This window comes from Lissotriton helveticus, chromosome 8 (genome assembly GCF_964261635.1).
Source record: "Lissotriton helveticus chromosome 8, aLisHel1.1, whole genome shotgun sequence".
Classification (NCBI taxonomy): domain Eukaryota; kingdom Metazoa; phylum Chordata; class Amphibia; order Caudata; family Salamandridae; genus Lissotriton; species Lissotriton helveticus.
The window spans coordinates 1,724,302,881-1,724,328,749 of NC_136069.1; the positions used below are offsets into that span (position 1 = coordinate 1,724,302,881).

General features: G+C 47.0%; 1 protein-coding gene across 1 annotated transcript in view; it reads left to right on the forward strand.

Moving 5' to 3' along the window:
- Positions 1 to 25,869, forward strand: part of LOC144774154 (NACHT, LRR and PYD domains-containing protein 12-like) — a 1,547,343-nt gene that overhangs the window by 546,171 nt on the left and 975,303 nt on the right. The window lies entirely within an intron of this gene.

Below are 25,869 nucleotides of genomic sequence, written 5' to 3' on the forward strand. Positions count from 1 at the left end.
AGTATTGAAGACCGGTCCCTTGTAGTGTATTGAAGACAGGACCCTTGAAGTGTATTGAAGACAGGACCCTTGTAGTGTATTGAAGACAGGACCCTTGTAGTGTATTGAAGACAGGACCCTTGTAGTGTATTGAAGACAGGACCCTTGTAGTGTATTGAAGACAGGACCCTTGTAGTGTATTGAAGACAGGACCCTTGTAGTGTATTGAAGACAGGACCCTTGAAGACAGGACCCTTGTAGTGTATTGAAGACAGGACCCTTGTAGTGTATTGAAGACAGGACCCTTGTAGTGTATTGAAGACCGGTCCCTTGTAGTGTATTGAAGACAGGACCCTTGAAGTGTATTGAAGACAGGACCCTTGCAGTGTATTGAAGACAGGACCCTTGAAGACAGGACCCTTGTAGTGTATTGAAGACAGGACCCTTGAAGACAGGACCATTGCAGTGTATTGAAGACCGGACCCTTGAAGACAGGACCCTTGTAGTGTATTGAAGACAGGACCCTTGAAGACAGGACCCTTGTAGTATATTGAAGACAGGACCCTTGTAGTGTATTGAAGACAGGACCCTTGTAGTGTATTGAAGACAGGACCCTTGTAGTGTATTGAAGACAGGACCCTTGTGGTGTATTGAAGACAGGACCCTTGTAGTGTATTGAAGACAGGACCCTTGGAGTGTATTGAAGACAGGACCCTTGCAGTGTATTGAAGACAGGACCCTTGAAGACAGGACCCTTGTAGTGTATTGAAGACAGGACCCTTGAAGACAGGTCCCTTGTAGTGTATTGAAGACAGGACCCTTGTAGTGTATTGAAGACAGGACCCTTGAAGACAGGACCCTTGTAGTGTATTGAAGACAGGACCCTTGAAGACAGGACCCTTGAAGTGTATTGAAGACAGGACCCTTGAAGACAGGTCCCTTGTAGTGTATTGAAGACAGGACCCTTGTAGCGTATTGAAGACAGGACCCTTGTAGCGTATTGAAGACAGGACCCTTGTAGAGTATTGAAGACAGGACCCTTGAAGACAGGACCCTTGTAGAGTATTGAAGACCGGTCCCTTGTAGTGTATTGAAGACAGGACCCTTGAAGTGTATTGAAGACAGGACCCTTGAAGTGTATTGAAGACAGGACCCTTGTAGTGTATTGAAGACAGGACCCTTGTAGTGTATTGAAGACAGGACCCTTGTAGTGTATTGAAGACAGGACCCTTGTAGTGTATTGAAGACAGGACCCTTGTAGTGTATTGAAGACAGGACCCTTGTAGTGTATTGAAGACAGGACCCTTGTAGTGTATTGAAGACAGGACCCTTGAAGACAGGACCCTTGTAGAGTATTGAAGACCGGTCCCTTGTAGTGTATTGAAGACAGGACCCTTGAAGTGTATTGAAGACAGGACCCTTGTAGTGTATTGAAGACAGGACCCTTGTAGTGTATTGAAGACAGGACCCTTGTAGTGTATTGAAGACAGGACCCTTGTAGTGTATTGAAGACAGGACCCTTGTAGTGTATTGAAGACAGGACCCTTGAAGTGTATTGAAGACAGGACCCTTGTAGTGTATTGAAGACAGGACCCTTGTAGTGTATTGAAGACAGGACCCTTGAAGACAGGACCCTTGAAGTGTATTGAAGACAGGACCCTTGTAGTGTATTGAAGACAGGACCCTTATAGTGTATTGAAGACAGGACCCTTGAAGACAGGACCCTTGAAGACAGGACCCTTGTAGCGTATTGAAGACAGGACCCTTGTAGCGTATTGAAGACAGGACCCTTGAAGACAGGACCCTTGAAGTGTATTGAAGACCGGTCCCTTGTAGTGTATTGAAGACAAGACCCTTGAAGACAGGACCCTTGAAGATAGGACCCTTGTAGTGTATTGAAGACAGGACCCTTGTAGCGTATTGAAGACAGGACCCTTGAAGACAGGACCCTTGTAGTGTATTGAAGACAGGACCCTTGAAAACAGGACCCTTGTAGTGTATTGAAGACAGGACCCTTGAAGACAGGACCCTTGTAGTGTATTGAAGGCAGGACCCTTGTAGTGTATTGAAGACAGGACCCTTGAAGACAAAACCCTTGTAGTGTATTGAAAACAGGACCCTTGTAGTGTATTGAAGACAGGACCCTTGAAGACAGGTCCCTTGTAGTGTATTGAAAACAGGACCCTTGTAGTGTATTGAAGGCAGGACCCTTGAAGACAGGACCCTTGTAGTGTATTGAAGACAGGACCTTTGTAGTGTATTGAATGCAAGACCCTTGAAGACAGGACCCTTGAAGACAGGACCCTTGTAGTGTATTGAAGACAGGACCCTTGTAGTGTATTGAAGACAGGACCCTTGAAGACAGGACCCTTGAAGTGTATTGAAGACAGGACCCTTGTAGCGTATTGAAGACAGGACCCTTGTAGCGTATTGAAGACAGGACCCTTGTAGTGTATTGAAGACAGGACCCTTGAAGACAGGACCCTTGTAGCTTATTGAAGACAAGACCCTTGTAGCGTATTGAAGACAGGACCCTTGTAGCGTATTGAAGACAGGACCCTTGTAGTGTATTGAAGACAGGACCCTTGAAGACAGGACCCTTGAAGACAGGACCCTTGTAGTGTATTGAAGACAGGACCCTTGTAGCATATTGAAGACACGACCCTTGTAGCATATTGAAGACAGGACCCTTGAAGACAGGACCCTTGAAGACAGGACCCTTGAAGACAGGACCCTTGTAGTGTATTGAAGACAGGACCCTTGTAGAGTATTGAAGACCGGTCCCTTGTAGTGTATTGAAGACAGGACCCTTGAAGTGTATTGAAGACAGGACCCTTGCAGTGTATTGAAGACAGGACCCTTGTAGTGTATTGAAGACAGGACCCTTGAAGACAGGACCCTTGAAGTGTAGTGAAGACAGGACCCTTGAAGACGGGACCCTTGTAGTGTATTGAAGAAAGGACTCTTGTAGTGTATTGAAGACAGGACCCTTGAAGACAGGACCCTTGTAGTGTATTGAAGACAGGCCCCGTGTAGTGTATTGAAGACAGGACCCTTGTAGTGTATTGAAGACAGGACCCTTGAAGACAGGACCCTTGTAGTGTATTGAAGACAGGACCCTTGTAGTGTATTGAAGACAGGACCCTTGAAGACAGGACCCTTGTAGAGTATTGAAGACAGGACCCTTGAAGACAGGACCCTTGTAGAGTATTGAAGACCGGTCCCTTGTAGTGTATTGAAGACAGGACCCTTGAAGTGTATTGAAGACAGGACCCTTGTAGTGTATTGAAGACAGGACCCTTGTAGTGTATTGAAGACAGGACCCTTGTAGTGTATTGAAGACAGGACCCTTGTAGTGTATTGAAGACAGGACCCTTGTAGTGTATTGAAGACAGGACCCTTGTAGTGTATTGAAGACAGGACCCTTGTAGTGTATTGAAGACAGGACCCTTGAAGACAGGACCCTTGTAGAGTATTGAAGACCGGTCCCTTGTAGTGTATTGAAGACAGGACCCTTGAAGTGTATTGAAGACAGGACCCTTGTAGTGTATTGAACACAGGACCCTTGTAGTGTATTGAACACAGGACCCTTGTAGTGTATTGAAGACAGGACCCTTGAAGTGTATTGAAGACAGGACCCTTGTAGTGTATTGAAGACAGGACCCTTGTAGTGTATTGAAGACAGGACCCTTGAAGACACGACCCTTGAAGTGTATTGAAGACAGAACCCTTGAAGACAGGACCCTTGCAGTGTATTGAAGACAGGACCCTTGTAGTGTATTGAAGACAGGACCCTTGTAGTGTATTGAAGACAGGACCCTTGAAGACAGGACCCTTGAAGACAGGACCCTTGAAGACAGGACCCTTGAAGACAGGACCCTTGTAGCGTATTGAAGACAGGACCCTTGTAGCGTATTGAAGACAGGACCCTTGAAGACAGGACCCTTGTAGTGTATTGAAGACAGGACCCTTGAAGACAGGACCCTTGAAGTGTATTGAAGACAGGACCCTTGCAGTGTATTGAAGACAGGACCCTTGAAGACAGGACCCTTGTAGTGTATTGAAGACAGGACCCTTGAAGACAGGACCCTTGTAGTATATTGAAGACAGGACCCTTGTAGTGTATTGAAGACAGGACCCTTGAAGACAGGACCCTTGTAGTATATTGAAGACAGGACCCTTGTAGTGTATTGAAGACAGGACCCTTGTAGTGTATTGAAGACAGGACCCTTGTGGTGTATTGAAGACAGGACCCTTGTAGTGTATTGAAGACAGGACCCTTGTAGTGTATTGAAGACAGGACCCTTGCAGTGTATTGAAGACAGGACCCTTGAAGACAGGTCCCTTGTAGTGTATTGAAGACAGGTCCCTTGTAGTGTATTGAAGACAGGACCCTTGAAGACAGGACCCTTGAAGTGTAGTGAAGACAGGACCCTTGAAGACGGGACCCTTGTAGTGTATTGAAGAAAGGACTCTTGTAGTGTATTGAAGACAGGACCCTTGAAGACAGGACCCTTGTAGTGTATTGAAGACAGGCCCCGTGTAGTGTATTGAAGACAGGACCCTTGTAGTGTATTGAAGACAGGACCCTTGAAGACAGGACCCTTGTAGTGTATTGAAGACAGGACCCTTGTAGTGTATTGAAGACAGGACCCTTGAAGACAGGACCCTTGTAGAGTATTGAAGACAGGACCCTTGAAGACAGGACCCTTGTAGAGTATTGAAGACCGGTCCCTTGTAGTGTATTGAAGACAGGACCCTTGAAGTGTATTGAAGACAGGACCCTTGTAGTGTATTGAAGACAGGACCCTTGTAGTGTATTGAAGACAGGACCCTTGTAGTGTATTGAAGACAGGACCCTTGTAGTGTATTGAAGACAGGACCCTTGTAGTGTATTGAAGACAGGACCCTTGTAGTGTATTGAAGACAGGACCCTTGTAGTGTATTGAAGACAGGACCCTTGAAGACAGGACCCTTGTAGAGTATTGAAGACCGGTCCCTTGTAGTGTATTGAAGACAGGACCCTTGAAGTGTATTGAAGACAGGACCCTTGAAGTGTATTGAAGACAGGACCCTTATAGTGTATTGAACACAGGACCCTTGTAGTGTATTGAAGACAGGACCCTTGAAGTGTATTGAAGACAGGACCCTTGTAGTGTATTGAAGACAGGACCCTTGTAGTGTATTGAAGACAGGACCCTTGAAGACACGACCCTTGAAGTGTATTGAAGACAGAACCCTTGAAGACAGGACCCTTGCAGTGTATTGAAGACAGGACCCTTGTAGTGTATTGAAGACAGGACCCTTGTAGTGTATTGAAGACAGGACCCTTGAAGACAGGACCCTTGAAGACAGGACCCTTGAAGACAGGACCCTTGAAGACAGGACCCTTGTAGCGTATTGAAGACAGGACCCTTGTAGCGTATTGAAGACAGGACCCTTGAAGACAGGACCCTTGTAGTGTATTGAAGACAGGACCCTTGAAGACAGGACCCTTGAAGTGTATTGAAGACAGGACCCTTGCAGTGTATTGAAGACAGGACCCTTGAAGACAGGACCCTTGTAGTGTATTGAAGACAGGACCCTTGAAGACAGGACCCTTGTAGTATATTGAAGACAGGACCCTTGTAGTGTATTGAAGACAGGACCCTTGAAGACAGGACCCTTGTAGTATATTGAAGACAGGACCCTTGTAGTGTATTGAAGACAGGACCCTTGTAGTGTATTGAAGACAGGACCCTTGTGGTGTATTGAAGACAGGACCCTTGTAGTGTATTGAAGACAGGACCCTTGTAGTGTATTGAAGACAGGACCCTTGCAGTGTATTGAAGACAGGACCCTTGAAGACAGGTCCCTTGTAGTGTATTGAAGACAGGTCCCTTGTAGTGTATTGAAGACAGGACCCTTGTAGTGTATTGAAGACAGGACCCTTGAAGACAGGACCCTTGTAGTGTATTGAAGACAGGACCCTTGAAGACAGGACCCTTGAAGTGTATTGAAGACAGGACCCTTGAAGACAGGTCCCTTGTAGTGTATTGAAGACAGGACCCTTGTAGCGTATTGAAGACAGGACCCTTGAAGACAGGACCCTTGAAGTGTATTGAAGACAGAACCCTTGAAGACAGGACCCTTGTAGTGTATTGAAGACAGGACCCTTGTAGAGTATTGAAGACAGGACCCTTGAAGACAGGACCCTTGTAGAGTATTGAAGACCGGTCCCTTGTAGTGTATTGAAGACAGGACCCTTGTAGTGTATTGAAGACAGGACCCTTGTAGTGTATTGAAGACAGGACCCTTGTAGTGTATTGAAGACAGGACCCTTGTAGTGTATTGAAGACAGGACCCTTGTAGTGTATTGAAGACAGGACCCTTGTAGTGTATTGAAGACAGGACCCTTGTAGTGTATTGAAGACAGGACCCTTGAAGACAGGACCCTTGTAGAGTATTGAAGACCGGTCCCTTGTAGTGTATTGAAGACAGGACCCTTGAAGTGTATTGAAGACAGGACCCTTGTAGTGTATTGAAGACAGGACCCTTGTAGTGTATTGAAGACAGGACCCTTGTAGTGTATTGAAGACAGGACCCTTGAAGTGTATTGAAGACAGGACCCTTGAAGTGTATTGAAGACAGGACCCTTGAAGTGTATTGAAGACAGGACCCTTGAAGTGTATTGAAGACAGGACCCTTGTAGTGTATTGAAGACAGGACCCTTGTAGTGTATTGAAGACAGGACCCTTGAAGACAGGACCCTTGAAGTGTATTGAAGACAGAACCCTTGAAGACAGGACCCTTGTAGTGTATTGAAGACAGGACCCTTGTAGTGTATTGAAGACAGGACCCTTGTAGTGTATTGAAGACAGGACCCTTATAGTGTATTGAAGACAGGACCCTTGAAGACAGGACCCTTGAAGTGTAGTGAAGACAGGACCCTTGAAGACGGGACCCTTGTAGTGTATTGAAGAAAGGACTCTTGTAGTGTATTGAAGACAGGACCCTTGAAGACAGGACCCTTGTAGTGTATTGAAGACAGGCCCCGTGTAGCGTATTGAAGACAGGACCCTTGAAGACAGGACGCTTGTAGTGTATTGAAGACAGGACCCTTGAAGACAGGACCCTTGTAGTGTATTGAAGACAGGACCCTTGTAGTGTATTGAAGACAGGACCCTTGTAGTGTATTGAAGACAGGACCCTTGTAGTGTATTGAAGACAGGACCCTTGAAGACAGGACCCTTGAAGACAGGACCCTTGTAGCGTATTGAAGACAGGACCCTTGTAGCGTATTGAAGACAGGACCCTTGAAGACAGGACCCTTGTAGTGTATTGAAGACAGGACCCTTGAAGACAGGACCCTTGAAGTGTATTGAAGACAGGACCCTTGCAGTGTATTGAAGACAGGACCCTTGAAGACAGGACCCTTGAAGTGTATTGAAGACAGGACCCTTGAAGACAGGACCCTTGTAGTATATTGAAGACAGGACCCTTGTAGTGTATTGAAGACAGGACCCTTGTAGTGTATTGAAGACAGGACCCTTGTAGTGTATTGATGACAGGACCCTTGAAGACAGGACCCTTGTAGAGTATTGAAGACAGGACCCTTGAAGACAGGACCCTTGTAGAGTATTGAAGACAGGTCCCTTGTAGTGTATTGAAGACAGGACCCTTGAAGTGTATTGAAGACAGGACCCTTGTAGTGTATTGAAGACAGGACCCTTGTAGTGTATTGAAGACAGGACCCTTGTAGTGTATTGAAGACAGGACCCTTGTAGTGTATTGAAGACAGGACCCTTGAAGACAGGACCCTTGTAGAGTATTGAAGACCGGTCCCTTGTAGTGTATTGAAGACAGGACCCTTGAAGCTTATTGAAGACAGGACCCTTGAAGCTTATTGAAGACAGGACCCTTGTAGTGTATTGAACACAGGACCCTTGTAGTGTATTGAAGACAGGACCCTTGAAGTGTATTGAAGACAGGACCCTTGTAGTGTATTGAAGACAGGACCCTTGTAGTGTATTGAACACAGGACCCTTGAAGACACGACCCTTGAAGTGTATTGAAGACAGAACCCTTGAAGACAGGACCCTTGCAGTGTATTGAAGACAGGACCCTTGTAGTGTATTGAAGACAGGACCCTTGTAGTGTATTGAAGACAGGACCCTTGAAGACAGGACCCTTGTAGCGTATTGAAGACAGGACCCTTGTAGCGTATTGAAGACAGGACCCTTGAAGACAGGACCCTTGTAGTGTATTGAAGACAGGACCCTTGAAGACAGGACCCTTGAAGTGTATTGAAGACAGGACCCTTGCAGTGTATTGAAGACAGGACCCTTGAAGACAGGACCCTTGTAGTGTATTGAAGACAGGACCCTTGAAGACAGGACCCTTGTAGTATATTGAAGACAGGACCCTTGTAGTGTATTGAAGACAGGACCCTTGTAGTGTATTGAAGACAGGACCCTTGTGGTGTATTGAAGACAGGACCCTTGTAGTGTATTGAAGACAGGACCCTTGTAGTGTATTGAAGACAGGACCCTTGCAGTGTATTGAAGACAGGACCCTTGAAGACAGGTCCCTTGTAGTGTATTGAAGACAGGACCCTTGTAGTGTATTGAAGACAGGACCCTTGAAGACAGGACCCTTGTAGTGTATTGAAGACAGGACCCTTGAAGACAGGACCCTTGAAGTGTATTGAAGACAGGACCCTTGAAGACAGGTCCCTTGTAGTGTATTGAAGACAGGACCCTTGTAGCGTATTGAAGACAGGACCCTTGAAGACAGGACCCTTGAAGTGTATTGAAGACAGAACCCTTGAAGACAGGACCCTTGTAGTGTATTGAAGACAGGACCCTTGTAGAGTATTGAAGACAGGACCCTTGAAGACAGGACCCTTGTAGAGTATTGAAGACCGGTCCCTTGTAGTGTATTGAAGACAGGACCCTTGTAGTGTATTGAAGACAGGACCCTTGTAGTGTATTGAAGACAGGACCCTTGTAGTGTATTGAAGACAGGACCCTTGTAGTGTATTGAAGACAGGACCCTTGTAGTTTATTAAAGACAGGACCCTTGAAGACAGGACCCTTGTAGAGTATTGAAGACCGGTCCCTTGAAGTGTATTGAAGACAGGACCCTTGAAGTGTATTGAAGACAGGACCCTTGTAGTGTATTGAAGACAGGACCCTTGTAGTGTATTGAAGACAGGACCCTTGTAGTGTATTGAAGACAGGACCCTTGTAGTGTATTGAAGACAGGACCCTTGAAGTGTATTGAAGACAGGACCCTTGAAGTGTATTGAAGACAGGACCCTTGTAGTGTATTGAAGACAGGACCCTTGTAGTGTATTGAAGACAGGACCCTTGAAGACAGGACCCTTGAAGTGTATTGAAGACAGAACCCTTGAAGACAGGACCCTTGTAGTGTATCGAAGACAGGACCCTTGTAGTGTATTGAAGACAGGACCCTTGAAGACAGGACCCTTGAAGACAGGACCCTTGAAGACAGGACCCTTGAAGACAGGACCCTTGTAGTGTATTGAAGACAGGACCCTTATAGTGTATTGAAGACAGGACCCTTGAAGACAGGACCCTTGAAGACAGGACCCTTGTAGCGTATTGAAGACAGGACCCTTGTAGCGTATTGAAGACAGGACCCTTGTAGCGTATTGAAGACAGGACCCTTGAAGACAGGACCCTTGAAGTGTATTGAAGACCGGTCCCTTGTAGTGTATTGAAGACAAGACCCTTGAAGACAGGACCCTTGAAGACAGGACCCTTGTAGTGTATTGAAGACAGGACCCTTGTAGCGTATTGAAGACAGGACCCTTGAAGACAGGACCCTTGTAGTGTATTGAAGACAGGACCCTTGAAGACAGGACCCTTGTAGTGTATTGAAGACAGGACCCTTGAAGACAGGACCCTTGTAGTGTATTGAAGGCAGGACCCTTGTAGTGTATTGAAGACAGGACCCTTGAAGACAGAACCCTTGTAGTGTATTGAAAACAGGAGCCTTGTAGTGTATTGAAGACAGGACCCTTGAAGACAGGTCCCTTGTAGTGTATTGAAGACAGGACCCTTGTAGTGTATTGAAGACAGGACCCTTGAAGACAGGTCCCTTGTAGTGTATTGAAGACAGGACACTTGAAGACAGGTCCCTTGTAGTGTATTGAAAACAGGACCCTTGTAGTGTATTGAAGGCAGGACCCTAGAAGACAGGACCCTTGTAGTGTATTGAAGACCGGACCTTTGTAGTGTATTGAAGACAAGACCCTTGAAGACAGAACCCTTGTAGTGTATTGAAGACAGGACCCTTGTAGTGTATTGAAGACAGGACCCTTGAAGACAGGACCCTTGAAGTGTATTGAAGACAGGACCCTTGTAGTGTATTGAAGACAGGACCCTTGTAGCGTATTGAAGACAGGACCCTTGTAGTGTATTGAAGACAGGACCCTTGAAGACAGGACCCTTGTAGCGTATTGAAGACAGGACCCTTGTAGTGTATTGAAGACAGGACCCTTGTAGCGTATTAAAGACAGGACCCTTGTAGTGTATTGAAGACAGGACCCTTGTAGTGTATTGAAGACAGGACCCTTGTAGTGTATTGAAGACAGGACCCTTGTAGCGTATTGAAGACAGGACCCTTGAAGACAGGACCCTTGTAGTGTATTGAAGACAGGACCCTTGTAGTGTATTGAAGACAGGACCCTTGAAGACCGGACCCTTGTAGAGTATTGAAGACAGGACCCTTGAAGACAGGACCCTTGTAGAGTATTGAAGACCGGTCCCTTGTAGTGTATTGAAGACAGGACCCTTGAAGTGTATTGAAGACAGGACCCTTGTAGTGTATTGAAGACAGGACCCTTGTAGTGTATTGAAGACAGGACCCTTGTAGTGTATTGAAGACAGGACCCTTGTAGTGTATTGAAGACAGGACCCTTGTAGTGTATTGAAGACAGGACCCTTGAAGACAGGACCCTTGTAGAGTATTGAAGACCGGTTCCTTGTAGTGTATTGAAGACAGGACCCTTGAAGTGTATTGAAGACAGGACCCTTGTAGTGTATTGAACACAGGACCCTTGTAGTGTATTGAACACAGGACCCTTGTAGTGTATTGAAGACAGGACCCTTGAAGACAGGACCCTTGAAGTGTAGTGAAGACAGGACCCTTGAAGACGGGACCCTTGTAGTGTATTGAAGACAGGACCCTTGTAGTGTATTGAAGACAGGACCCTTGTAGTGTATTGAAGACAGGACCCTTGAAGACAGGACCCTTGTAGTGTATTGAAGACAGGACCCTTGTAGCGTATTGAAGACAGGACCCTTGTAGTGTATTGAAGACAGGACCCTTGAAGACAGGACCCTTGTAGTGTATTGAAGACAGGACCCTTGTAGTGTATTGAAGACAGGACCTTTGAAGACAGGACCCTTGTAGTGTATTGAAGACAGGACCCTTGTAGTGTATTGAAGACAGGACCCTTGAAGACAGGACCCTTGTAGAGTATTGAAGACAGGACCCTTGAAGACAGGACCCTTGTAGAGTATTGAAGACCGGTCCCTTGTAGTGTATTGAAGACAGGACCCTTGAAGTGTTTTGAAGACAGGACCCTTGTAGTGTATTGAAGACAGGATCCTTGTAGTGTATTGAAGACAGGACCCTTGTAGTGTATTGAAGACAGGACCCTTGTAGTGTATTGAAGACAGGACCCTTGTAGTGTATTGAAGACAGGACCCTTGTAGTGTATTGAAGACAGGACCCTTGAAGACAGGACCCTTGTAGAGTATTGAAGACCGGTCCCTTGTAGTGTATTGAAGACAGGACCCTTGAAGTGTATTGAAGACAGGACCCTTGTAGTGTATTGAACACAGGACCCTTGTAGTGTATTGAAGACAGGACCCTTGTAGTGTATTGAAGACAGGACCCTTGAAGACAGGACCCTTGAAGTGTATTGAAGACAGGACCCTTGTAGTGTATTGAAGACAGGACCCTTGTAGTGTATTGAAGACAGGACCCTTGAAGACAGGACCCTTGAAGTGTATTGAAGACAGAACCCTTGAAGACAGGACCCTTGTAGTGTATTGAAGACAGGACCCTTGTAGTGTATTGAAGACAGGACCCTTGTAGTGTATTGAAGACAGGACCCTTGAAGACAGGACCCTTGAAGACAGGACCCTTGTAGCGTATTGAAGACAGGACCCTTGTAGCGTATTGAAGACAGGACCCTTGAAGACAGGACCCTTGTAGTGTATTGAAGACAAGACCCTTGAAGACAGAACCCTTGAAGACAGGACCCTTGTAGTGTATTGAAGACAGGACCCTTGTAGCGTATTGAAGACAGGACCCTTGAAGACAGGACCCTTGTAGTGTATTGAAGACAGGACCCTTGAAGACAGGACCCTTGTAGTGTATTGAAGACAGGACCCTTGAAGACAGGACCCTTGTAGTGTATTGAAGACAGGACCCTTGTAGTGTATTGAAGACAGGACCCTTGTAGTGTATTGAAGACAGGACCCTTGTGGTGTATTGAAGACAGGACCCTTGTAGTGTATTGAAGACAGGACCCTTGTAGTGTATTGAAGACAGGACCCTTGCAGTGTATTGAAGACAGGACCCTTAAAGACAGGACCCTTGTAGTGTATTGAAGACAGGTCCCTTGTAGTGTATTGAAGACAGGACCCTTGTAGTGTATTGAAGACAGGACCCTTGAAGACAGGACCCTTGTAGTGTATTGAAGACAGGACCCTTGAAGACAGGACCCTTGAAGTGTATTGAAGACAGGACCCTTGAAGACAGGTCCCTTGTAGTGTATTGAAGACAGGACCCTTGTAGCGTATTGAAGACAGGACCCTTGAAGACAGGACCCTTGAAGTGTATTGAAGACAGAACCCTTGAAGACAGGACCCTTGTAGTGTATTGAAGACAGGACCCTTGTAGAGTATTGAAGACAGGACCCTTGAAGACAGGACCCTTGTAGAGTATTGAAGATCGGTCCCTTGTAGTGTATTGAAGACAGGACCCTTGTAGTGTATTGAAGACAGGACCCTTGTAGTGTATTGAAGACAGGACCCTTGTAGTGTATTGAAGACAGGACCCTTGTAGTGTATTGAAGACAGGACCCTTGTAGTGTATTGAAGACAGGACCCTTGAAGTGTATTGAAGACAGGACCCTTGTAGTGTATTGAAGACAGGACGCTTGTAGTGTATTGAAGACAGGACCCTTGTAGTGTATTGAAGACAGGACCCTTGTAGTGTATTGAAGACAGGACCCTTGTAGTGTATTGAAGACAGGACCCTTGTAGTGTATTGAAGACAGGACCCTTGTAGTGTATTGAAGACAGGACCCTTGAAGTGTATTGAAGACAGGACCCTTGTAGTGTATTGAAGACAGGACCCTTGTAGTGTATTGAAGACAGGACCCTTGAAGACAGGACCCTTGAAGTGTATTGAAGACAGAACCCTTGAAGACAGGACCCTTAAAGTGTATTGAATACAGGACCCTTGTAGTGTATTGAAGACAGGACCCTTATAGTGTATTGAAGACAGGACCCTTGAAGACAGGACCCTTGAAGACAGGACCCTTGAAGACAGGACCCTTGTAGCGTATTGAAGACAGGACCCTTGTAGCGTATTGAAGACAGGACCCTTGAAGACAGGACCCTTGAAGTGTATTGAAGACCGGTCCCTTGTAGTGTATTGAAGACAAGACCCTTGAAGACAGGACCCTTGAAGACAGGACCCTTGTAGTGTATTGAAGACAGGACACTTGTAGCGTATTGAAGACAGGACCCTTGAAGACAGGACCCTTGTAGTGTATTGAATACAGGACCCTTGAAGACAGGACCCTTGTAGTGTATTGAAGACAGGACCCTTGAAGACAGGACCCTTGTAGTGTATTGAAGGCAGGACCCTTGTAGTGTATTGAAGACAGGACCCTTGAAGACAGAACCCTTGTAGTGTATTGAAAACAGGACCCTTGTAGTGTATTGAAGACAGGACCCTTGAAGACAGGTCCCTTGTAGTGTATTGAAGACAGGACCCTTGTAGTGTATTGAAGACAGGACCCTTGAAGACAGGTCCCTTGTAGTGTATTGAAGACAGGACACTTGAAGACAGGTCTCTTGTAGTGTATTGAAAACAGGACCCTTGTAGCGTATTGAAGGCAGGACCCTAGAAGACAGGACCCTTGTAGTGTATTGAAGACCGGACCTTTGTAGTGTATTGAAGACAGGACCCTTGAAGACAGGACCCTTGAAGTGTATTGAAGACAGGACCCTTGTAGTGTATTGAAGACAGGACCCTTGTAGCGTATTGAAGACAGGACCCTTGTAGTGTATTGAAGACAGGACCCTTGAAGACAGGACCCTTGTAGCGTATAGAAGACAGGACCCTTGTAGTGTATTGAAGACAGGACCCTTGAAGACAGGACCCTTGTAGTGTATTGAAGACAGGACCCTTGTAGTGTATTGAAGACAGGACCCTTGTAGCGTATTGAAGACAGGACCCTTGAAGACAGGACCCTTGTAGTGTATTGAAGACAGGACCCTTGTAGTGTATTGAAGACAGGACCCTTGAAGACAGGACCCTTGTAGAGTATTGAAGACAGGACCCTTGAAGACAGGACCCTTGTAGAGTATTGAAGACAGGACCCTTGTAGTGTATTGACGACAGGACCCTTGTAGTGTATTGAAGACAGGACCCTTGTAGTGTATTGAAGACAGGACCCTTGAAGTGTATTGAAGACAGGACCCTTGTAGTGTATTGACGACAGGACGCTTGTAGTGTATTGAAGACAGGACCCTTGTAGTGTATTGAAGACAGGACCCTTGTAGTGTATTGAAGACAGGACCCTTGTAGTGTATTGAAGACAGGACCCTTGTAGTGTATTGAAGACAGGACCCTTGAAGACAGGACCCTTGTAGAGTATTGAAGACCGGTCCCTTGTAGTGTATTGAAGACAGGACCCTTGAAGTGTATTGAAGACAGGACCCTTGTAGTGTATTGAAGACAGGACCCTTGAAGACAGGACCCTTGAAGTGTAGTGAAGACAGGACCCTTGAAGACGGGACCCTTGTAGTGTATTGAAGACAGGACTCTTGTAGTGTATTGAAGACAGGACCCTTGAAGACAGGACCCTTGTAGTGTATTGAAGACAGGACCCTTGTAGCGTATTGAAGACAGGACCCTTGTAGTGTATTGAAGACAGGACCCTTGTAGTGTATTGAAGACAGGACCCTTGTAGTGTATTGAAGACAGGACCCTTGAAGACAGGACCCTTGTAGTGTATTGAAGACAGGACCCTTGTAGTGTATTGAAGACAGGACCCTTGAAGACAGGACCCTTGTAGAGTATTGAAGACAGGACCCTTGAAGATAGGACCCTTGTAGAGTATTGAAGACCGGTCCCTTGTAGTGTATTGAAGACAGGACCCTTGAAGTGTATTGAAGACAGGACCCTTGTAGTGTATTGAAGACAGGACCCTTGTAGTGTATTCAAGACAGGACCCTTGTAGTGTATTGAAGACAGGACCCTTGTAGTGTATTGAAGACAGGACCCTTGTAGTGTATTGAAGACAGGACCCTTGTAGTGTATTGAAGACAGGACCCTTGAAGACAGGACCCTTGTAGAGTATTGAAGACCGGTCCCTTGTAGTGTATTGAAGACAGGACCCTTGAAGTGTATTGAAGACAGGACCCTTGTAGTGTATTGAACACAGGACCCTTGTAGTGTATTGAAGACAGGACCCTTGTAGTGTATTGAAGACATGACCCTTGAAGACAGGACCCTTGAAGTGTATTGAAGACAGGACCCTTGTAGTGTATTGAAGACAGGACCCTTGTAGTGTATTGAAGACAGGACCCTTGTAGTGTATTGAAGACAGGACCCTTGAAGACAGGACCCTTGAAGTGTATTGAAGACAGGACCCTTGTAGTGTATTGAAGACAGGACCCTTGTAGTGTATTGAAGACAGGACCCTTGAAGACAGGACCCTTGAAGACAGGACCCTTGTAGCGTATTGAAGACAGGACCCTTGTAGCGTATTGAAGACAGGACCCTTGAAGACAGGACCCTTGTAGTGTATTGAAGACAAGACCCTTGAAGACAGAACCCTTGAAGACAGGACCCTTGTAGTGTATTGAAGACAGGACCCTTGTAGCGTATTGAAGACAGGACCCTTGAAGACAGGACCCTTGTAGTGTATTGAAGACAGGACCCTTGAAGACAGGACCCTTGTAGTGTATTGAAGACAGGACCCTTGAAGACAGGACCCTTGTAGTGTATTGAAGGCAGGACCCTTGTAGTGTATTGAAGACAGGACCCTTGAAGACAGAACCCTTGTAGTGTATTGAAAACAGGACCCTTGTAGTGTATTGAAGACAGGTCCCTTGAAGACAGGTCCCTTGTAGTGTATTGAAGACAGGACCCTTGTAGTGTATTGAAGACAGGACCCTTGAAGACAAGTCCCTTGTAGTGTATTGAAAACAGGACCCTTGTAGTGTATTGAAGACAGGACCCTTGAAGACAGGACCCTTGTAGTGTATTGAAGACAGGACCCTTGTAGCGTATTGAATACAGGACCCTTGAAGACAGGACCCTTGTAGTGTATTGAAGGCAGGACCCTTGTAGTGTATTGAAGACAGGACCCTTGAAGACAGGACCCTTGAAGTGTATTGAAGACAGAACCCTTGAAGACAGGACCCTTGCAGTGTATTGAAGACAGGACCCTTGAAGACAGGACCCTTGTAGTGTATTGAAGACAGGACCCTTGAAGACAGGACCCTTGAAGACAGGACCCTTGTAGCGTATTGAAGACAGGACCCTTGTAGCGTATTGAAGACAGGACCCTTGAAGACAGGACCCTTGTAGTGTATTGAAGACAAGACCCTTGAAGACAGAACCCTTGAAGACAGGACCCTTGTAGTGTATTGAAGACAGGACCCTTGTAGCGTATTGAAGACAGGACCCTTGAAGACAGGACCCTTGTAGTGTATTGAAGACAGGACCCTTGAAGACAGGACCCTTGTAGTGTATTGAAGACAGGACCCTTGAAGACAGGACCCTTGTAGTGTATTGAAGGCAGGACCCTTGTAGTGTATTGAAGACAGGACCCTTGAAGACAGAACCCTTGTAGTGTATTGAAAACAGGACCCTTGTAGTGTATTGAAGACAGGACCCTTGAAGACAGGTCCCTTGTAGTGTATTGAAGACAGGACCCTTGTAGTGTATTGAAGACAGGACCCTTGTAGTGTATTGAAAACAGGACCCTTGTAGTGTATTGAGGACAGGACCCTTGAAAACAGGACCCTTGTAGTGTATTGAAGACAGGACCCTTGAAGACAGAACCCTTGTAGTGTATTGAAGACAGGACCCTTGTAGTGTATTGAAGCCAGGACCCTTGAAGACAGAACCCTTGTAGTGTATTGAAGACAGGACCCTTGTGGTGTATTGAAGACCGGACCCTTGTAGTGTATCGAAGACAGGACCCTTGTAGTGTATTGAAGACAGGACCCTTGTAGTGTATTGAAGACAGGACCCTTGTAGTGTATTGAAGACAGGACCCTTGTAGTGTATTGAAGACAGGACCCTTGAAGACAGGACCCTTGTAGTGTATTGAAGACAGGACCCTTGTAGTGTATTGAAGACAGGACCCTTGAAGACAGGACCCTTGAAGTGTATTGAAGACGGAACTCTTGAAGACAGGACCCTTGAAGTGTATTGAAGACAGGACCCTTGTAGTGTATTGAAGACAGGACCCTTGTAGTGTATTGAAGACAGGACCCTTGAAGACAGGACCCTTGAAGACAGGACCCTTGAAGACAGGACCCTTGAAGACAGGACCCTTGAAGACAGGACCCTTGTAGCGTATTGAAGACAGGACCCTTGTAGCGTATTGAAGACAGGACCCTTGAAGACAGGACCCTTGTAGTGTATTGAAGACAAGACCCTTGAAGACAGAACCCTTGAAGACAGGACCCTTGTAGTGTATTGAAGACAGGACCCTTGTAGCGTATTGAAGACAGGACCCTTGAAGACAGGACCCTTGTAGTGTATTGAAGACAGGACCCTTGAAGACAGGACCCTTGTAGTGTATTGAAGACAGGACCCTTGAAGACAGGACCCTTGTAGTGTATTGAAGGCAGGACCCTTGTAGTGTATTGAAGACAGGACCCTTGAAGACAGAACCCTTGTAGTGTATTGAAAACAGGACCCTTGTAGTGTATTGAAGACAGGACCCTTGAAGACAGGTCCCTTGTAGTGTATTGAAGACAGGACCCTTGTAGTGTATTGAAGACAGGACCCTTGAAGACAAGTCCCTTGTAGTGTATTGAAAACAGGACCCTTGTAGTGTATTGAAGACAGGACCCTTGAAGACAGGACCCTTGTAGTGTATTGAAGACAGGACCCTTGTAGCGTATTGAATACAGGACCCTTGAAGACAGGACCCTTGTAGTGTATTGAAGGCAGGACCCTTGTAGTGTATTGAGGACAGGACCCTTGAAGACAGGACCCTTGAAGTGTATTGAAGACAGAACCCTTGAAGACAGGACCCTTGCAGTGTATTGAAGACAGGACCCTTGAAGACAGGACCCTTGTAGTGTATTGAAGACAGGACCCTTGAAGACAGGACCCTTGAAGACAGGACCCTTGTAGCGTATTGAAGACAGGACCCTTGTAGCGTATTGAAGACAGGACCCTTGAAGACAGGACCCTTGTAGTGTATTGAAGACAAGACCCTTGAAGACAGAACCCTTGAAGACAGGACCCTTGTAGTGTATTGAAGACAGGACCCTTGTAGCGTATTGAAGACAGGACCCTTGAAGACAGGACCCTTGTAGTGTATTGAAGACAGGACCCTTGAAGACAGGACCCTTGTAGTGTATTGAAGACAGGACCCTTGAAGACAGGACCCTTGTAGTGTATTGAAGGCAGGACCCTTGTAGTGTATTGAAGACAGGACCCTTGAAGACAGAACCCTTGTAGTGTATTGAAAACAGGACCCTTGTAGTGTATTGAAGACAGGACCCTTGAAGACAGGTCCCTTGTAGTGTATTGAAGACAGGACCCTTGTAGTGTATTGAAGACAGGACCCTTGTAGTGTATTGAAAACAGGACCCTTGTAGTGTATTGAAAACAGGACCCTTGTAGTGTATTGAGGACAGGACCCTTGAAGACAGGACCCTTGTAGTGTATTGAAGACAGGACCCTTGTAGTGTATTGAAGACAGGACCCTTGAAGACAGAACCCTTGTAGTGTATTGAAGACAGGACCCTTGTAGTGTATTGAAGCCAGGACCCTTGAAGACAGAACCCTTGTAGTGTATTGAAGACAGGACCCTTGTGGTGTATTGAAGACCGGACCCTTGTAGTGTATCGAAGACAGGACCCTTGTAGTGTATTGAAGACAGGACCCTTGTAGTGTATTGAAGACAGGACCCTTGTAGTGTATTGAAGACAGGACCCTTGTGGTGTATTGAAGACAGGACCCTTGTGGTGTATTGAAGATAGGTCCCTTGTAGTGTATTGAAGACAGGACCCTTGTAGTGTATTGAAGACAGGACCCTTGTAGTGTATTGAAGACAGGACCCTTGTAGTGTATTGAAGACAGGACCCTTGTGGTGTATTGAAGACAGGACCCTTGTGGTGTATTGAAGATAGGTCCCTTGTAGTGTATTGAAGACAGGACCCTTGTAGTGTATTGAAGACAGGACCCTTGTAGTGTATTGAAGACAGGACCCTTGTAGTGTATTGAAGACAGGACCCCTGTAGCGTATTGAAAACAGGACCATTGAAGACAGGACCCTTGTAGCGTATTGAAGAAAGGACCCTTGTAGTGTATTGAAGACAGGGCCCTTGAAGACAGGACCCTTGTAGCGTATTGAAGACAGGACCCTTGTAGCGTATTGAAGACCGGTCCCTTGTAGTGTATTGAAGACAAGACCCTTGAAGACAGGACCCTTGTAGTGTATTGAAGACAGGACCCTTGTAGCGTATTGAAGTTAGGACCCTTGAAGACAGGACCCTTGATTACAGGACCCTTGAAGTGTATTGAAGACCGGTCCCTTGTAGTGTATTGAAGACAAGACCCTTGAAGACAGGACCCTTGTAGTGTATTGAAGACAGGACCCTTGTAGCGTATTGAAGACAGGACCCTTGAAGACAGGACCCTTGTAGTGTATTGAAGACAGGACCCTTGAAGACAGGACCCTTGTAGTGTATTGAAGACAGGACCCTTGAAGACAGGACCCTTGTAGAGTATTGAAGACAGGACCCTTGAAGACAGGACCCTTGCAGTGTATTGAAGACAGGACCCTTGAAGACAGGACCCTTGTAGTGTATTGAAGACAGGACCCTTGAAGACAGGACCCTTGTAGAGTATTGAAGACCGGTCCCTTGTAGTGTATTGAAGACAGGACCCTTGAAGTGTATTGAAGACAGGACCCTTGAAGACAGGACCCTTGTAGTGTATTGAAGACAGGACCCTTGAAGACAGGACCCTTGTAGTGTATTGAAGACAGGACCCTTGAAGACAGGACCCTTGTAGTGTATTGAAGACAGGACCCTTGAAGACAGGACCCTTGTAGTGTATTGAAGACAGGACCCTTGAAGTGTATTGAAGACAGGACCCTTGAAGACAGGACCCTTGTAGTGTATTGAAGACAGGACCCTTGAAGACAGGACCCTTGTAGTGTATTGAAGACAGGACCCTTGAAGACAGGACCCTTGTAGTGTATTGAAGACAGGACCCTTGAAGACAGGACCCTTATAGTGGGATAAAGGGATTACCAGAGAAGCTCAGGCGGAAATGGGACATTCTTTTACCTTGCCTGCTCTTTGCTTACAGAGAGGTCCCACAGAAGGGGGTTGGCTACAGCCCTTTTGAACTTTTGTTTGGCCACCCTGTAAGGGGTCCATTGTGTTTGGTGAAGGAAGGATGGGAGTTACCTCTCAAAAAGCCCAAGCTAGACATAGTGGACTATGTACTTGGTCTCCGCTCAAGGATGGCTGAATACATGGAGAGAGCATCCAAAAACCTGGAGGCCAGCCAAGAATTACAAAAAGCTTGGCATGACCAAACGGCTGTACTGGTAGAGTTCCAACCAGGAGAGAAGGTGTGGGTACTGGAGCCAGTGGCCCCAGCAGCACTCCAGGACAAATGGAGTGGACCCTATCCTATCATTGAGAAAAAGGGAGAAGTCACCTACTTGGTTGACTTTGGAACCCCTAGGAGCCCTCACAGGGTAATCCATGTGAATCGTTTGAAAGCATTTGTGGACAGGGAGGACATGAGCTTGCTCATGGCCACAGATGGGGATCAGGAGGAAGAGAGTGACCCTCTCCCAGACCTGCTTTCTCAGAACCCTGATGATGGTTCAGTTGATGGAGTAGCCTTGGCAGGCAGCCTCACTGACCAGCAACAGATGGACTGCAGACAAGTTTTGCAGGCCCACAGGCATTTGTTTTCACTCACACCCAGCCAGACTGACTGTTGTACCCATGTGGTGGACACTGGTGACAGTCTGCCTGTGAAGAATAAGATCTACAGGCAACCTGACCATGTCAGGGATTGCATCAAGGCTGAGGTGCAAAAGATGTTAGAGCTTGGAGTGATTGAGCCATCAGAGAGCCCATGGGCCAGCCCAGTAGTCCTTGTGCCAAAACCTCATACCCAAGATGGAAAGAGAGAAATGAGATTTTGCGTGGACTACAGGGGTCTCAATGCTGTCACTAGGACAGATGCTCACCCCATTCCAAGAGCAGATGAGCTCATTGACAGATTGGCTTCTGCCAAGTTTCTGAGCACATTTGATCTGACAGCTGGCTACTGGCAAATCAGACTAGCTGAGGAGTCAAAAGCCAAAACAGCATTCTCTACCCCTAGTGGACATTATCAGTTTGTGGTAATGCCCTTTGGTTTGAAGAATGCACCTGCCACTTTACAAAGGTTGGTGAACCAAGTCCTTGCTGGGTTGGATGACTTTTGTGCAGCATATCTAGATGATATTGCTGTCTTTAGCTCCACCTGGGAGGATCACCTGATCCACCTGAAGAAAGTTTTGGAGGCTCTGCAAAAGGCAGGCCTAACTATCAAGGCTACTAAGTGCCAGATAGGGCAGAGTAAGGTTGTATACCTGGGCCACCTAGTAGGTGGAGGTCAGGTTCAGCCACTGGAGAGCAAAATCCAGACCATACAGGACTGGGCTCCTCCAGTTACCCAGACACAAGTCAGAGCCTTCTTGGGCCTGACTGGGTATTACAGAAAGTTTGTGAAAAACTATGGGTCTATAGTGACACCATTAAATGACTTGACATCCAAGAAGATGCCAAAAAAGGTTCAGTGGACAGTTAGCTGTCAAAAGGCATTTGAAGACCTGAAGAAGGCCATGTGCTCTGCACCTATCCTGAAGAGTCCTGACTACTCCAAACAGTTCATTGTACAGACAGATGCTTCTGAGTTGGGGGTGGGAGCTGTGCTCTCACAACTTAATCAAGATGGTCAAGACCAGCCCATTGCTTTCATTAGCAGGAGGCTGACTCCCAGAGAGAAACGTTGGTCAGCCATTGAGAGGGAGGCCTTTGCTGTGGTTTGGGCCCTGAAGAAGTTGAGGTCCTACTTGTTTGGAACTCACTTCCTAGTTCAGACAGACCATAAGCCCCTCTTGTGGCTCAATCAGATGAAGGGTGAAAATCCCAAACTGCTCAGGTGGTCCATTTCCCTACAGGGGATGGACTTTACAGTGGAGCACCGCCCAGGGACTGACTATGGTAATGCAGATGGTCTCTCCAGGTACTTCCACTTAGAACATGAAGACTTATCTGGTGAAGGTTAGTTTAATGTCCCTGCGTTTGGGGGGGGGGGGTTGTGTAGGAGAGTAGGGTCTGCTATCCTATGGTCACCCCAAATTTTTGCTTTTTGCTTCACTGGTTTTCGACTACTGAGGCTGTGGGCCTGCTGATCAGACCCCCAGCCTGCTGTTCTCTCACTAAATTAATAATACATGTGCTATAGGCACATACCACAATTGGAAATGTACTCCTTGTCAGCCCCTGTATAATGCACTATAGGTGCCCAGGGCATAGGGGCCACCAAGGCCTACCAGAGGCTGCAGCATATCTTTTGCCACCCCTGGCTGGTTCTTAAATTGACACAACTGGCTGATCACTCAGCTGGGGTAAGGTGGTGTAATCACTCCTTACTTAGATATAGTATACCTATATCTAAACCTATATCTGGACACATATAAACCTGTGAGCCACTCCTATGGAAGGCCTCATCAATCCTGGAGGCAGAGTGCGTGGTTTAATGTGAGATGGAGCTCTAGCATGAGCTGAGCCTGTCTGCAGCTGTCGGGAACAACTCCCTAAGCTGTTTCAGGATAATGCCATACCATATACTCTTAAGTGCATTATAATCCTCGCGGTTATATAGCAACTCTGGTTTGGCTTTATCAAAACATGTCGTGTAAGGTGTCATACGATTTGGAATACTATCCCCTCGCCAGTTCTGGCGACGGGAATAGCATTCCACCCCTCTAGAGGGGTAAGACATGTTACTTTACTTAAATGCGGTTAATTTCTAAAAGGACCTTGGATCCACAAAATGGATGCCTCTGCCACAGACACAGGTCTGACCCCCTGCAGCTGACCGAAACTCAGCCAAGGGGGCCTGGACAAAGGGTTTCCTGTCACAGGGAGGTGTCACGCACCCCCAGACAGGAGATAGTGGATTGTAGCAGGGAGGTTTGAAAGAAACCAGACACTGCCTGGGGCGCACAAGGCTGCCCCTTGCATAATCCGGCCAAACCGGTTCTGGGGCACTCCAGCCCTCGTGCCAGGGCGGCCTGGATCAAAGGAAGGGGGTGTATCCACCCACTTCCTGGGTCCCACCCATAGGAGGGGACCTAGCAGGTAATGCAGCCCCCTAAATTAGTATAAGACTGGGAGCAGTGCCAATGCACTTCAGATTATCCTGAAGAAACACAAGAAACGAATTCTGGACCCTTCGACATCCTACTCGACGTAGAAGCCCGAAGAATCTCCCTTGTGGTCAAGGGGTGACCACCCTGTGCAAACAGGCACCATCCAGCCCTCGACGTCTACTTTGTTGCAGTTCCCACCGGAACTCGAGCGACAGAGATCGACGAGATCAAGCCTGCCTGCTTTCCAACAGCCCGATCCACAGTCCCTGCAGAGCTGAAACCCGTGGAGGCGAACGGAAGCGTGGGGCACGCCATCTTGAATTGACCACGAGACGCTGACCGTGCAGCCCACGAGTGACCCTCGAAGCTGTACACCGGGGTTTGAGAAGCCCCAACCCTGAGCCACTCTTGCACCGAAGCTCACCCCTCTACACTCATCGAGTGCTGCGTGGGGCCCTTCTGCTACTTTTGGCTCAACGCGTTCGCCAGGTCACTTGCCAGCCAGCTAGTGGCCCCTGTGCCAAAGAAAACTTGAAATCGACCTGCGAATCTGGTTGCTCCAGATCTGCACCAGCTCCCCTGAAAAGGAGCCCCCCCTCTGACCCTCCTGGTTCGAGTGAGAAGCAATCTCCCGGTTCCGCGTGGATTGCTTTTGCCAAGTGTTGTTTGCTCCAATCTTGAAGCCGACAGCGCCGACGGCGAGAGCCTGCGTGGGACAGATCGTGACCAGCTCCTGGACATCGTAGATGCCCCAGAGCCCACGTGACAGCGGAAGCGGAGAGAAGCTCCTCGACAGCGACCTGATTGCGCCCGACATTGCCTGGTTCCGTCCTGGTTCCACCCTGGTCACTGCTGAGTGACCCAGACTCTGTCCCCTCTGCTTTCAGGTACTTTTTGACTCAAGTCCACCCTTGAACTCCACCGGACACTTCTCTTTCACCCCGCCTGCAGCCCTTTCAGCTTCAAGCACCAAGAGCCTGCGTGACGAAACCCGACTCAACTTCGACCCTGTGCACCCGCTTCCTGTGGGTGAGGTAACTTTGCTCCGCCGGTGTTCCCACACTGGTACACATCTCTAGGGTCTGTGTCTTAAGTTTTGTTCCTCTAGGTTCAGCGGAAGTGTCCTTAAACTTTAACTTTACAACTTTTACGCACCATTGGTTAACATTGGTGCATGCGTGCGCTTTCCGCACTGCTCCCGAATCCCGTGGGCCTTTCCCGACTTCAGCACTGCTTGTCTTGACTGCTCCCAGCGATTCCCTAGGCCCTAGGCCTAACCACTGTTCGATTGGTATCTCTTATACCACTTGTTTAGTATATGGTTTGAGTGGCCACCCGCCCTCATCCATAATTGTCGCAACTTGTATGTTTAAACTGTGCTTTTGATTTAACGCTTGTGCCCCTTTATTCATAAAGAATACTGGGGATTGTTTTTAGTAATAAACACATATATTTTTATAATATATACTTGTGTGGTGTCCTTTCATTTGATATTACAGGATTGTATGTGGTAAAACAGCTCGCTTAACACGACCTCTTAAGTTAAGCCTTTAGGCTGCTTAGTCCATGCTACCCCTAGGATAGCTTGTCTAACAAGGTTGACTTACAACCTGACACCATAAGGGATTGTTTGGTCTGATAATAGGTGGTTCCAGAATTGGAAACATCACCTATCAGGCCAACTTCTCACATCAGAGCTCTGCACCTCTCTGTTCTACGTAGGCTGAGAGATAGCTCTGCTGTCAGAGCTCCGCACCTCTCTCTTCTATGTAGGCTGAGAGATAGCTCTGCTGTCAGAGCTCTGCACCTTCTCTGTTCTACGTAGGTCGAGAGATAGCTCTGCTCTTTGAGCGTTGTACCTCTCTGTTCTACGTAGGCCGAGAGATAGCTCTGCTGTCAGAGCTCTGCACCTCTCTGTTCTACGTAGGCTAGAGATAGCTCTTCTCTCAGAGCTTTGCACCTCTCTGTTCTACGTAGGCTGAGAGATA